Source organism: Cylas formicarius, unplaced genomic scaffold (genome assembly GCF_029955315.1).
Source record: "Cylas formicarius isolate icCylForm1 unplaced genomic scaffold, icCylForm1.1 PGA_scaffold_10__41_contigs__length_53128322, whole genome shotgun sequence".
NCBI classification, from domain to species: Eukaryota; Metazoa; Arthropoda; class Insecta; order Coleoptera; family Brentidae; genus Cylas; species Cylas formicarius.
Window position 1 is genome coordinate 44,616,692 of NW_026844214.1, and position 15,696 is coordinate 44,632,387.

At 37.1% G+C, this 15,696-nt stretch overlaps 1 protein-coding gene across 4 annotated transcripts in view; it reads right to left on the reverse strand.

Annotated features, from left to right (window-relative positions):
* LOC132708277 (protein madd-4) overlaps positions 1 to 15,696 on the reverse strand; it is a 535,295-nt gene that overhangs the window by 286,668 nt on the left and 232,931 nt on the right. The gene's annotated exons all lie outside the window — the stretch shown is intronic.

Sequence of the window (15,696 nt, forward strand, 5' to 3'; positions counted from 1 at the left end):
ATTCAAAACTGACCGATCCTCTAATACTTACCAATATTTCATATTGTAATGTAATCTATCGGCATACCTTACTTTAAAAAGAGGACACTTCAACGATCAACGTTTTCTTACTCTTACAATGTTCATTATGAATCTCTGCGAGTTGATTTGAACAACGTATTCGTAGCTGAGCTATTCTGTTCAGTTAATAATCGCAATGCTTTAGCTATAACGATATCGAAACTCTCTCTAGTTTACAGTTTCAATGCATTGTAAGTGCACTATAGAAAAAAAAATCAGTGTGTACACTATAGTATTTGATTTATATGGAGGGAGGTACGATTTCAAAGATACTTAACTAAATATTATTAAGATTTTTGCATTGCTGATATCAAGTAACATATTTTTCATAAACGAATAAAGGGTGTTTATTATTTTTGTTGAAATTTACGGGGACTCATAAATTATATTATTTGAGAATGGTCGTTTAAAATCTGCACCTTGTAGGCATTTTGATATTTAAGTGTAGCTGTTACTTTTATGCCTTTTTTTAAATTTATTGGTACTTCCGAATAATATCGGGCACATGGATCCATGGTGCCCTATTTAGGATCGTTTGTAGATAGTTCGTTAAGACCTCTCGACGAAGTAACTGCGTTCTTCCTTTGATCTGCATTTATTTTACCGTATTATATTTGTCACTAATTTTATTTTAATAAACTGACCTAAGATTTTTTTAACTGTGTTGAATCATTTTATTCTAAACAATAAAAACTTCAACAATTTTTTAAATAAGTCGAAAACTAATTTCTTTAAATAGAAATCATTTTCAATGTAAATGTCCGTTCTGTCTCATCCATGTGACTAGGATGCATTTTGGCAACACGTGTTACTAAAAATATTTTCTTTTTTTAGTCCTCTTTCATCAGTTACTGCACACAGCCGCCGTCTACCACAACTTAGCTTTCATTTAGCCAATGAGCGAAAGGACGCGTTATTTTTGGGAAAACCCCACAGAAGCGAGACGATTTATGGCCGGTCGCGGGGGCGGAAAATGCCGCCGCCGATGCCGCCGATAGATAAGGACGATAAATCAAAAACGCGTTCGAAATTGTAATTTTTCCAAGCGGACAAAGAAACGACGCTTGTTACGCGTATCGGTAAAAATAGAACAGGTGGCGTAAATTCGTGGCTTAAAACTTTGGAAATTTATGGGAAAGTTGCGAACATGCACGCGGCGGTTTTTACAGCGGATGAAATACGCGAAATTGATTAAAATCGCAAAATAATGAGCTGTGGGACGGAATCGGAAGTAACCAATGGGATAATTTCATGGACACCTACATAATACTGTTTGATCCTGTAAAAATACTTCTTCTAAACGGAAAAAAAGGCTTTACTCCCGAAATTATAAATTGCAAGACGTACAATATAAAGATACTTATAAAACTACAAAAAGGGAATATGATGAACTATTAAGAAAGGCACGACATTTTAAGTATGTCAAACGGGTAAAAAGACCTCCCAAAAATGAATGTGATTCCAGAAGTGTTAAAAAGCTTAAAATCGGAACCGTTATCTGCAGTATTCCATACAACAACGAATCTATGATACTAAATCCAGTAACACCCGAAGAAATTTGTGAACTAGCGGTAGATATGAAAAATAAACATAGCAGTGGGGTGGATGAGACACCCACAAGTATTACTAAAAAGTGAATTGTAGAAATTTAAAAAATATTGGGCGACTTAATTAATAAATCATTTCGAAATGGTATTTTCTCAACTAAACTAAAATTCTCTTTCTCTTTCCAATCTTTGCTCGATTCGGAGCATCGTGACTTATCCATGGTGCAAGCCTTCTCCGTGCCTTTCTATCCTCCATGGTTCTCATAACTTCCGCTACTGACATGTTTGTAATGTCCTTGATCTGGTCCATAAATCGAACCGGTGAACTGCCGCTAGTTCTTTTGCCGTCCACTGTCCCTTGGATCACAATCTTCTCCATACCATCCTTCCGTATCACGTGACCGAAGCATTTTAGTCTACGCTTCTGGATTGTTGGAAGCACTCTTTCATGATCCCGAATATTTAGTTCACTGCGTATGGAAATCTTTGTTCTGTGCGCCGTCCAAGGGATCCTTAAGATCCTGCTGTAGTATACGCTTCATTTCAGACCCTTCTATTCTTCTGCGGCATGCTGCATTTAATGTCCAAGATTCAGACCTATAAGTTACAATGAAGAATATTAGCGCTTTGAAGTTTATGGTCATTTTCTGAATGTCCAGATTTTAGCCAGTCTACCCAAAGCTTTTGTTGATAAAACAACCCAATGCCCTCGCGAACCCTGAAACGCGGATATTGCGTTAGACGTGACAACGTCTATCGCCTCCCTTGATCACGCTGCATAGACGTGACTGACCGCCCCGACGGCGCCTGTTTTCCAGACATGCGTTGCGCGCAGTTAGTCAGTCGACCGCGACCGCCCTTGACGATAGAAAAGTGAAAATCGCCCTATCGCTAAACCCCCCTTTAAGCCCCTTTCACTCTTAATATTCCCTTATAAGTCGGTGTCCTCTTTGGACTAGCCCCTCAAACGGTTTCTTTCGAGGAAGTTTAATCTCTATTTTAACGCAAATTGTGTTTGTGATTAACTCAAATAAACCGATTGTTAAATGCCTTATCTTGTACCGTCGTCGCGTTGTGACAGAATATAGTTTGTGTTGTGTTAAACGGCTATCATTTAAAATAAACCAGCCCCGCAAGAATACAGTCCACACCCCCAACAAATCAACCCGTTAGATGGTGGTGAAGCAAGGATACGTTTCTCCCCCATTGTTTGGTCCATAGCAGCCGGATTGTTGGCCGTTTTGCCTATCAGAAAAATTGTAAAACTCCTCAACGCATCGTAACGTTTGGTTATTATTACCAAATCAGCTTGCTTGGTACTGAATTGACGCCGACGGAGACGCTCGGACGGAAGCAGATTCCTTCGGTCTTTGAAAAATTACCGACACGAGTTTGGACTCGCTTTCGTCGCGGTTAGACAGGACCGTACTTCAGAAATTTGGTGAGACAATTCCAATTTTATAAAGTGTTGTGCAATACTTCGCGTTTTGACGTTATTTCACGTGATTGCCTGGCTCTTCTGCGGAAAGCATTTAAAATTGCATTTAGTAAAGCATAGTTATATACAACTGTAGCGGAAAAAATTCGTATGTTCATTTCGCTGTTTTGAAAAATCAATTCAAGTGAATACTTTTAAAATGTCTATCAATTCGCTGGAAGATTTAAAAAATCAAAGAGCCCATTTAAAAAGCTCGATAACTAGGATTTGTAACTGGGTAAACTCCAACAAAGATGTTATCAAAGATAAATTTGAATTTCAAATGCGCGCTGATAAATTAGAAAAAGTATTTTCGGAATATAATGATGTTCAGAATTGCATCGAGACGCTTTTACTTGAGTTACCTGTTGATCAAGGAGATCATGCTGAGGATAGAGATGCTGTAGAAAGTAAATATTTTAAACATTTATCAATAATTCAACATGTAATTGAACAATTACCACCTAATTTAAATAATTCCGCGGTAACCTCGCATATGTTAACAAATTCTAATTCTGTGTCAAATATACCGTCTGTTAAATTACCAGAGATCAAAATCAACCAGTTTTCTAATAATCAAAGTGATTGGGCGGCCTTTTATCAGCTGTTTGATGCGCTAATTATTAAGAACCCTAGTATAAGTGACATTCAAAGATTTTTGTATCTAAAATCTTACTTGAAAGGTGAAAGTTTAAAACTTATAGACTCCCTTAGTGTGACGAACGAAAATTTTGAAATCGCGTTGAAAATTTTAAGAGACAGATATGAAAATAAGTGTTTGCTCTTAAACCATTTGTTGAACTCACTATTAGACTTGCCAACTATAACAAAATGTAATGCGCAAAATTTAAGAGACTTTGTAGTAAATTGTAAGAAAAATATTGAATCTTTAAAAAATTTAAATTTGTCTGATAGACAACTGTTTGAACTAGTTTTGATAAATTTATTCCAAAAAAAATTAGACTACACTTCAAAGAAACTTTTTGAGGAGGAAAAAGGTAAAGACAAAAACGAGTTGCCGACTTTAGAAGACTTCTTTACATTTCTTAATAGCCGCTGTGTTGTCCTCGAAAATTTACTCGCTTTCGAAAACAAATTCGTAAAGAAAAATGAAAGAACTAGTTTACATACAAATAATAACCCTCAGAATTCCAGAAATCAAAGTTCATGTATCTATTGCACCAAGGAAGGTCATCGTATTTATACGTGCTACGGATTTAAAAACATACCGATGTCTGAAAAACAGGAATTTGTAAGGTCAAATAATATTTGTTCGATTTGTTCAGGCAATAGACACGTTACTGAAAATTGTCGATCAACGCAGAAATGTTTTATCTGTCAAAAATCCAGTCATCATACCCTTTTGCACGTGTCAAATGCTCCCAAGCCTGTGCCTCAAACTAAAAATTCAACCTCTCTTCAACAAACATTCACGAGCACCTCTAGGAACTCGCCCCAAACCTCTGACGTGAGAAAAAATCAATCTCTTTCACACGCATCGACATCAAGAACTAGTTCTCAAATTCTATTAGCCACGGCTTTAGTCACAGTATACTCGAAAGAAGGAACTCCTATTCAAGTCAAGGCCCTATTGGATTCTGCCAGTCAAAGCTCCTTCGCGACTGAACAGTTAGTTTCAAGACTCGGTTGCCAACCATTCAAAAAGATATTGTCCATCTTCGGAATTTCCGAAAATTGTGTTGCGTCGCATAAAATGGTCAACATCTTTATTTACTCTGATGTCAATCCTGATGTGAAATTTAAGGTCACGTGTGCTGTCCTTAAAAAGATCACTTGTAAATTACCCCAAGTAGAAATTGATGTTCAATCCTTAAGGTTACCGAAAAATATCCAACTCGCAGACCCATATGTTCACATCCCCGAAGAAATAGATATGCTCATTGGAGCAGATCTGTATTACGACATTCTCGATGAAGGATTAATTAAACTAGGATCTAACCTCCCAGTACTTCAAAATTCCCACTTAGGCTATTTGATAGCGGGAAGCGTTCCATCGGTGACTGCTTCACCCAGTGTTACCACCAATTTCACGACCAGTGCACACGGAAAGGTCTCCTTACTCGCTCAAACCACTGAATTAGAAAAAACTATCGCAAAATTCTGGGAACTGGAGCAAATTCCGCCCAAGACCTTCCTGAATGAAGAAGAGTCCGCTGCCGAAAAAATATTCACTTCAACTACCAAGGTCTTAGAGGATGGTAGATATCAAGTTTCTATTCCTCTAAAAACTCCCTCAGAATATGAGAAACTCGGAAATTCCTTTTCGAATGCATCGAAAAGATTTATTAGTCTAGAAAGAAGATTCGAAAAGGATCCCTCTCTCTTCTTAGAATACAAAAAATTCATCGATGAATTTGTGCAACTAGGACACGCTAGGAACATCCCTTTAACACTAAAAACCCCTGAAGGCCACAATAAATATTTTATCCCTCATTTGTGTGTCTTGAAAGATTCGAGTGTGACTACTAAATTAAGAGTCGTTTTTGACGCTTCTTGTCCCACTTCTTCTGGAATATCTCTAAACGATACAACCATGAAAGGTTATCAAGTACAACCGGAACTCTATGATATACTTTGCAGATTCAGAATTTTTAAGTTTGTATTGACTTGTGATATAAAGAAAATGTATAGACAAGTTAGAGTTGATCCCAAACAAACCTTCTTGCAAAACATCCTTTGGCGTGAAAAACCGTCACTCCCTTTTCTTTTGGTATTGACCTATGGAGTAAAACCTTCTGGTTTTCTCGCCACTCGCGTACTAAAGGAGATAGCTATTAACTCTAGTCACAACTTCCCATTGGGCACTGACACACTATTGAATCAATGTTATGTAGACGATATTTTATCTGGTTGTAATAGTGTGCAAGATCTGCGGATTTTGTTCAACGAACTCAATATGTTATTGAATCAGTCCGGATTTGAGTTACACAAATGGTCCTCAAATTCAAAGAGTTTTCTTAATCAGATTCCTGACGCATCAGATTTGACTCGAAACATGAATCTAGATGGTTCTCCAAGCAAAATTCTCGGTCTGACTTGGAATTCTGTATCTGATTGTTTTTTAATTTCGACACCGCAAGGCCCCTTGGAAGGTCCAATAACTAAAAGAAAAATTTTGTCCACGATAGCTCAGTGCTTCGACCCCCTCGGTCTCGTTAACCCCGTTATAGTTAGAGGCAAAATTCTCATGCAGAAGCTTTGGCTTCAAAAATCAAATTGGGATACTGAAGTTACAGAAGAATCGATAATCCATGAATGGACTAACTTCTGCCAAAATCTCTATAAACTTAATTTTCTCAACATACCCAGACCGCTCTTTTTAGACAGTCCCGTCAAGATCCTTGAAATACATGGTTTCGCCGATGCTAGTTTGAAAGCTTATGCTGCTTGTATCTATTTGAGAGTTATGTACTTTGATAATGCAGTCTCTGTTCGTCTTGTGTCTTCCAAATCCAGAGTCGCTCCTCTCAAGTCACTGTCGCTTCCAAAATTAGAACTATGTGCCATGTTGCTCTTAGCCCAATTAAATGAGCGAATTGTGAATGCTTACTGTAAAAAACTAGATGTTGCTTCTGTCAATCTTTGGTCAGATTCCCAAATTGCCCTAAGTTGGTGCAAATCGCACGCCAGCAGGTGGAACGTATTCGTAGCCAATCGCGTATCTCAAATTCAGGAGTTGACACAAAGCTACTGTTGGAGACATATCAAATCTGCAGACAATCCTGCTGATATCGCTTCTAGAGGTTTAGCTCCTCAAGATGTTCTAAAATGCGACCTTTGGTGGAATGGCCCCAAGTTCTTATTAAATCCCGAGTTAAAGTTGGAAAAGTTTGATATTGGTTACAAATTATCTGATTTACCCGAGGAAAGAAAAATCGCTTTAGTAGTCCAAGGCAAATCTTCGGTAAACAACTTTTGGCAACAATTATTCACAAAATTCTCCCGATTTTCTAAGTTACGTCGCACTTTTGCCTATTGTTTACGCTTTATCCACAATTCTCGAAACCAAAATAAACTCTCTGGTCCCCTCTCGGTACAAGAATTGAGTTGTGCGTTAGAAAAAATTATAACTATTATTCAAGAAGAAAACTTCTCCAAAGAAATCTCCGATATCAAATCTGGTAAGCGGATTTCAAATAAACAAATTTTATCATTGAACCCATTTCTAGATAATGATATTCTGAGAGTCGGTGGCAGACTTGAAAACGCTAACATTCCTTATGAGCAGAAACATCCCGCGCTGCTGCCTTCTAAAAATTATGTCGTCAAACTCATGCTTATTCAAGAGCACAATCGTTTGGGACATACTGGAGCACAGAATGTCTTGTCCAATTTTCGGCTTCGATTTTGGCCGTTAAATGCACTTCGAGAAATAAAAAAGGTGATCAGAAGCTGCCAAACTTGTTTTCGTTTTAGAGCTCAAGCTGCCCAGCAAATTATGGCTAACTTGCCCAAGGACAGATTGCTAATATCTCGCCCTTTCCAAAGGGTTGGAATCGATTTTGGAGGACCTATCATGGCTAAGTCGTCATCTCTCAAAAAAGCCCCTCTCATTAAAACTTACGTTGCCATTTTTGTGTGCATGGTTACTAAATCAGTGCACATCGAATTGGTTAGTGATCTATCGACCCAGACGTTTTTACTCACTTTAAAAAGGTTTATATCACGGAGAGGAAATCCATCTGTAATATTCAGTGATAATGCAACTAATTTCCAAGGATCTAGAAACAACCTCAAGGAACTTTATCAATTTTTCAAAAATAAGGACAATTTAAACTTCATCCAAGATTTTTTGACTCCTAATGAAATAATCTGGAGATTCATACCCCCAAGTTCTCCACACTGGGGTGGTATTTGGGAAAGTGCAATCAAAGGTGCTAAGTACCACCTTAAGCGAATTGTCGGAAACTCAATATTGACTTTCGAACATCTTTACACTGTCTTGGCTCAGATTGAAGCTATAATGAATTCAAGGCCCTTATGTCCAATCTCCAATGACCCCTGCAACTTTGAAGCGTTAACCCCTGGTCATTTTTTAATAGGCTCTAGTATGACCGCTTTCCCTGATAGAGACTTTAGTGGTACGCCAGAAAATCGCCTAGCGTTCTGGCAAAGATGCTCTAAGATGCAGCAACAGTTTTGGAAACGATGGTCAGTTGAATACCTTAACCGACTGCAAAATCGCCCAAAATGGCTCCACCCTGGTGAAAACTTGAAAATCAATGATATGGTTCTAGTAAAAGAGGACGGATTGCCTCCCCTTAAGTGGTCGCTCGCGAGAATCATTGATGTGATTACAAGCTCTGACGATAAGGTTCGAGTTGTCAAACTTAAAACCCCTGCTGGCGAGCTAACCAGGCCAATAACAAAGATTTGTCCTCTACCGAGAGATGAAGCCCCTTTTTCCCATATTCACCCTTAAATCTCTTTATTTCTCCATACTTCCTCTTTTGAAGTGTAACTTCAACCGGGGGAGAATGTTGATAAAACAACCCAATGCCCTCGCGAACCCTGAAACGCGGATATTGCGTTAGACGTGACAACGTCTATCGCCTCCCTTGATCACGCTGCATAGACGTGACTGACCGCCCCGACGGTGCCTGTTTTCCAGACATGCGTTGCGCGTAGTTAGTCAGTCGACCGCGACCGCCCTTGACGATAGAAAAGTGAAAATCGCCCTATCGCTAAACCCCCCTTTAAGCCCCTTTCACTCTTAATATTCCCTTATAAGTCGGTGTCCTCTTTGGACTAGCCCCTCAAACGGTTTCTTTCGAGGAAGTTTAATCTCTATTTTAACGCAAATTGTGTTTGTGATTAACTCAAATAAACCGATTGTTAAATGCCTTATCTTGTACCGTCGTCGCGTTGTGACAGAATATAGTTTGTGTTGTGTTAAACGGCTATCATTTAAAATAAACCAGCCCCGCAAGAATACAGTCCACACCCCCAACAAATCAACCCGTTAGATGGTGGTGAAGCAAGGATACGTTTCTCCCCCAGCTTCTTTTGCCATCCCAATCCCTTTCTCGATTTCTGTCTTGGAGCCTCCTTTGTTAGTTAGTTTTGCCCCAAGATAGATGACAGTGTCCCTGGTTTCTATAGCTTAAATGTGACGAAGTGGTATTAGGATTGTCTGAGGTCTATCCACAATCAGCAGACAACATTTGGACCTATTCAGACGCAGGACTGATTTCGAACTAGCAGCTTCCACACGTTGAAGAAGTTTAAACACTTCTTGTTCTATCATCCGCATATCGTTAGTTTGACACTTTCTTCCCGCCAATAAAGACTCCGCCATCCCAGTTTTCTACAGCTCTTCTAGTAAAGTGCGGAAAGTATGCAACCCTGTCTAACGCATTTTCCACGTGGAGTTCTGTTCTAACCAAAACTAAAATTATCCTTAATTAAACCGTTGCACAAAAGGTGAAAAACTGGACAGCTGTAGACCAATAAGTCTGCTACCTGGATTCTCAAAAATCTTTAAACTTCCTATGTGCAAAAGATTATCAATTTTTTGAATGAGTGGGACCTACTTAATACAAATCAACACGGTTTTTTATAGGGAAAATCGGCTATATATCAATTTTGACCAACACAACAACAAAATCACTTTGAAAAAGGGGAAGTAGCGGTTGGAATTTTATTCAACCTACCCAAAGCCTAGGACTGCTTAGACAGAGAGATATTATTAACAAAATTAGAAACATATGGCGTAAGAGATTCGACACTAAAATGGATAAAGTCATATCTAAGCCAACGAACTCAAATCGTTAAGGGGTATTATTATTATTATTATTATTATTATATATTAATTTTAATTTAATTAATTATATGCTTCCTGAACAACAAATTAATTCTTAACACAGAAAAAACAAAGGCCGTATTCTTCAGAACCAAACAGCCTAATATAGAAACAATGGGCAACCTCAGCGTCGGCAAATACAAAATTTTTGGGATTACATCTAAATGAACTATTCCATGTTATTTTGACAGAATCATAATTAATTTATTCAAAGTGTTATTTTTTGGATAAGGATTTAGGCTAAAGTCAGAGCTTTCAAAAATCTTTTAAAGACCATTAACAATTTTTTTAATCGATAGAAAAATAGTTACTGATCAGTAACCTTTTTTGTTATTAAATACTTTTTAATAAATAATTATAATTATTATATACAACATTATAAATAGAGCACGACCGCCAGAAGCTTTTCCAAAATTTGGGTAAATTCAGTTTGAGTTCGTCAAAAATAAATCGACCTGATGGGTAAAAGCTACAAAAAATAATAAAAAGCTTAAATGGGCCGCCTTGCTCCACCCTTCTCTCCATCTATCTATCTAACCAGATTGCATCATCTGCGTACAATGTTGCAGCTATTAATGTACTTTTATTTATTAATTTATTTTTTCTACAACCCGAATCAAAGAAAATTCAAATCTAAGCATGGGATTGTTGAATAACAACTGAAGGAAGTGTAAGCATTTTTGTACATTTTACTTGTATTTTGAAATTTAAATTGCCCTCTATGTGTGTAAATCGTTTTGATTGGTTGATTTACCTATACCTATCAAACCGAACGGTCGATTCTGATTGACTGGAAAAACTCGGTAGGTCGGAACAAGATCGTGAAACAATAATGTTGTATTTTGGATGGGTGGTTTAATTTTACACTCCCTCTCAGACATCATTCATTCGTTTAAAACAAAATTATGAACTATTCCAGGAATTTGAGGCAATTTCCTCAAGTGGTCACATATGTATAATCCTAAAACAGCGTTTTAATGATAATACCGACAAACATACCGATTATTTCAATAGCAAGAGAGCAGTTTACTAATATAGTGCGCTTTTAAATTTTTCACTGATAAAAAAAACAAATTGCGGCTTAAGAATTGACTGGTTTGCCAAATCAATATGTGTACTTAGTTTTGTGTTTCCATCGATTTTCCCAACCGAAAAATAAATTATTTTTAGGGCTCGTTGCAGCTAAATTATGCGCCATCACGCGAAGGCACAATCGTTACCAAACCAGGTCTCGTTATTCGTGGTGGACAAATTGCAACGAATAATCAGATATTTATCATGGGTCTGCTCAATTTTTATTTTACTGCTCGTCTATAATGTTGTTTCCTAAAATCTCTGACAACAGGAAGGAGGAGAAAATTTGATGCGTTTCTTATGATTATTACTTAGTTGCAAACAATATTCCAGTGATATTTGGTACACGTAAAAAGAAGTTTAAGTATTTTTTTTTTAATTTTTAATTTTTCCATTAGTTAACGAAGTAACGAGTACCATAATTTTGAAAAAAATTATATAATACGGACCTGTTTGGCGTTGAATCTTTTTTTCTTATCTAACCTAACTTTTAATTTTAGACGTTTCTTGCATTTTTTTGTCTCTCTTAAGGTTTTAGAGTAAGCAATCATTTTAATTGTTCTTGTTGCTTTTATTAAATTACTTAGATTACTGAGAAACTCTGAGGATATCTACCAGTGAACTAATTGAAAAGTTTAAGATGGACACAAAGTAAAGTACTAAAATCCGTATACCAAAAGAAAACGCGTCAAATGTTATTTTCTTCCAAACCTTGTATTTTTAAAATGAAGTGTCATTCCAAAGAAAATTAATACCATATTCTTGTCTTAAAATTTCTTTTTGCGCCAAAGTTTATTTATGAAAACTCTTGGTTAATTAGAGCGTTCCAAAATGCCCTTCTTTAAAATATATATTACAATAAATATTCAAAGTTTTTATTACTCTTGGTGATAATTCGACCACAAAACTTAAAACATGTTGCATAATATAGGGACTATTAACATTTGCGATTTACTTTAGCATTTTGATTAAAGTTATCCAAACAGAAATGCTCTGTATATTTTTGGTTGGTTTTGGCAACTGTTTCTTAATTTTGAGTGAATAAACAATATTTCTCTTTTTAAAAATCTCTCTCTCTCTTTAGATTTCTTTGCCGATGTCAAATCGTTTTGAAGACGATTTAAAGCATATGTGAGCCATAATGTGCCTCGATTAATATTTTATGTGGGAAAAACTGGAAGGAATCTTTATTCACTCTAATCTAAAAAACGGTTAGCGATGGGCATAGGAATATGTATGGATATTTTGTTATTATTAGGGCTTTCAACCATCAAATCGATTTATTTTTGACTCACTTTAACTAAATTTACCCAAATTTTGCTGAAACTTAAATTTATTTTTTTTTGGGCAAGAGGCGTTTTCGAAAAATTTAGGTTTTCTCATTGTAAAAAAGTCTTTCGCGTTATAAATATCCATATATTTCTCTTTGACCCCTATTTATTGTTATATTGTTCAAAAAACTTATTTTGAACATGATACGAGTCGTTTTTTCGATTATATAGAAAAAAAAATTGATCAATTTAACATTTCCGCCAAAAAGTGCCTTATAGATAGTCGGTAATAATAAATTGGTTAAGGCTTTCGCGGCCCGTTGATAAGCTATTATCTTCATTCGGGTTTAAAGGCCGTCGTCGATTGGAATTACTTCCTAACGTTTCGCTAGCACGAGTGGCGAGCTTCTTCAGAGGTCCTTCCATCTCCGATGTTGGACGTAGACTGTCCATGTCCATGGTTGAGCTCGCGGTAGTATTTTGAAATATTATTCAATTTTCGTTCATTAATTACTTAACTTACTTGACGTTATTCTGACATTAATTATACGTAGTAATAATGGAGGGTAATTATAAAAATAAAAATATGAATATGAAGTGGGATGAGTTGTCTATGGCAAAAGCAATTGAAGCAGTAAACAATGGAGAAATTAGGTGGGCCTCCTTGCCCCAGGGGGGGCCCTTACGTAAATTATTGAAGGAAGGTATTGACAAAATAAAGTATAATTCCATTAAAAAAAAGTTTTTACTCTGTTTCTTCTTTCACATGCCCTAATCCTCCTCCCTAAGGTTGGCAATGCCCGTCTAGTCCCGGATACTTCAGAGTCACGACTGAGAGTCCATGTTTTTACCTCGTATAGCAGTTACATTGCCTCAGCTTCAGATTTAGATGTGCATTGCAAAAGAAGGATTTCATGTTTTTGAAGGTAGCCCTAGCCTTAGCCGTTTATATTCGACATTTAAACTCGTGGTATGGAGAGATCGTCTGTGATGGTACTACCAATGTACTTGAACTTGGCTATTCGTTCAAACTGTTTTTCTTTGTATTCTAGGGAAGTATCTTAATGAGATTGTCGGCTGAATATGAGGCCTTTATGAATTTATTGTTATTAATGTAAATTTCTGAGTCACCCGGCATAACACCATGAAAGTCGCATATTGTTCATGTAAAATTTTGAGGTGGCTAACTCAAAAACATATTAAGCTTTAATAAGGAGATGTTTTTCATAAATACAGTTAATATTTTCCGAAATAAGGGAAAGAGATCGGCATAGGGAACAACAAAAATTATTGAGAATTTTGTCCAAATTAAATAATAATAATTAATCTTGATTAAGTTAAACTTTTTTTTTCTGTAAAACTCTATTTTTACTATAGAAAATTTCATGAGGTGTTGCTTGCGTGCCGAAGGAGAACCCAGGGAAAGTATATAATATCATACTCTCATGGACCAAATTAATATAATCTCTTGCCTAATAATATATCGGTTAACAAGTAACAAAATGAAACTAAAAATAACAACGAAAATCTCGGGCCATAAACCCATCTCTTAAGTTACAAAATATATCAATGCACAAACCAAACACGGATGGCTTTCAAAGGAACCTATCCATTAGTTAAATATTTTCTGTTTTCATTCAAAAGTCCTCCCGAAATACAAATCACTTCACTTCACTTCATGGCGTAACTCCCAAAGTAAACACTGAAGAAAACGTGACGTTATGGCGAATAAAACGTTTCATTTATTTCGCTGTGTTGATACACATTGTGCCCATTTTCGTACGAGCGATTCAGGCGAAAGCCCCTTAACGTAAAAGGATTTATTTAGCCGCACGAAATGGCGGACATTCTATCTGCTTAAGTATTGTTGAATGCACCCTCGAGACTGTTACAGGGTCGAGATCAGATTTCGTTGAAATCGAAACCTCAGACGGAAAGGAAAATTTATTGCGCTGATCTGCGCGACCGCGTATTATTTTTTTGCGAATTGCGAATGAAGCGTTAGAGTAGCCATATAAAAGTGTTAAAGCATTGTTACCATTTTAAAGCGATGCATAAACTTAGACAAGAAAAATAATGCTTTTATAGCCGACCGCGTGGGTAACTTTGTCTACTGTTTATTATTCCAAAACCGCAGTGCTTTGTAAAGGGTGTTTTTTTTCGATGTATAGAACTTTAAGTTGGCATTACTGTTCAAGATGGCGACCGATTTAACAAATGTCAAGTGATTTATTCTCAGTTTGGTTTGGCAATTCATCATGAATAGACTGAAGCCTGAACAACGCTTGCAAATCGTGCAATTTTATTTCGAAAATAATAGTTCTGTGCAGAATACGTATCGCGCACTACGTCCATTTTATCGTCGACAAAATCGTCCATCACAGCATTTAATTCGATTAACCATAGAACGTTTTCGCACCACGTTTACTCTTATTGATAACTCGCATCCCCAGAGACGCCGTACGGTGCGTACAGAAGAAGCTATTGCTGGTATAGAGCGTAGCATTGAGGAAGACCCGAATGAGTCCATCCGCCATCGAGCACAGGAATTGGATCTGTGTCCATCCACTTTATGGAAGATTTTGCAGAAGGATCTTGGTTTACGTGCTTACAAAATGAAACTCGTGCAAGAATTGAAGCCAAACGATCATCAAGTAAGGCGTAGATTCGTCGAATGGGCCCAAAACGAGATTGCCGTTGTTCCCTATTTGCATAAGCGAATTTTATTTAGCGATAAAGCGCACTTCTGGTTGAATGGCTACGTCAAAAAATAAAACTGCAAAAACTCAAGTGTATGTCGAAACACCGTTACATCCAGAAAAATTGACTGTTTGGTGCGCTTTATGGGCTGATGGAATCATTGGTCCGTACTTCTTCAAAAACGATGATGGCCAGAACGTTATAGTCAATGGTGATCGGTATAGAGCTACGATTACTAACTCTTTCATTCCTCAATTGAATAACCATGATGTTCAGGAGTTGTGGTTATAACAAGCCGGCGCAACATGTCACACAGCTCGTGCCACAATCGATTTATTGAAAGACACGTTTGGTGACCGCCTAATTTCACGTTTTGGACCTGTGAATTGGCCTCCAAGATCTTGAGATTTAACACCGCTAGACTACTTTCTGTGGGGCTATGTAAAGGCATTGGCCTATGGGGATAAGCCACAAACGCTTGATCATTTGGAAGACAACATTCGCCGTGTTATTGCCGATATACGGCCACAAATGTTGGAAAAAGTCATCGAAAATTGGACTTTCAGATTGTACTACATCCGCGCCAGCCGTGGCTGTCATATGCCAGAAATCATATTTAAAATGTAATGCCACAAGATTATTTTTTGGATAAATAATCGAATAATCCATCGTTGTTTTATTGCAACTTAAAGTTTTATACATCGAAGAAAAACACCCCTTAGAACACAACTGCCGAGCAGTCCC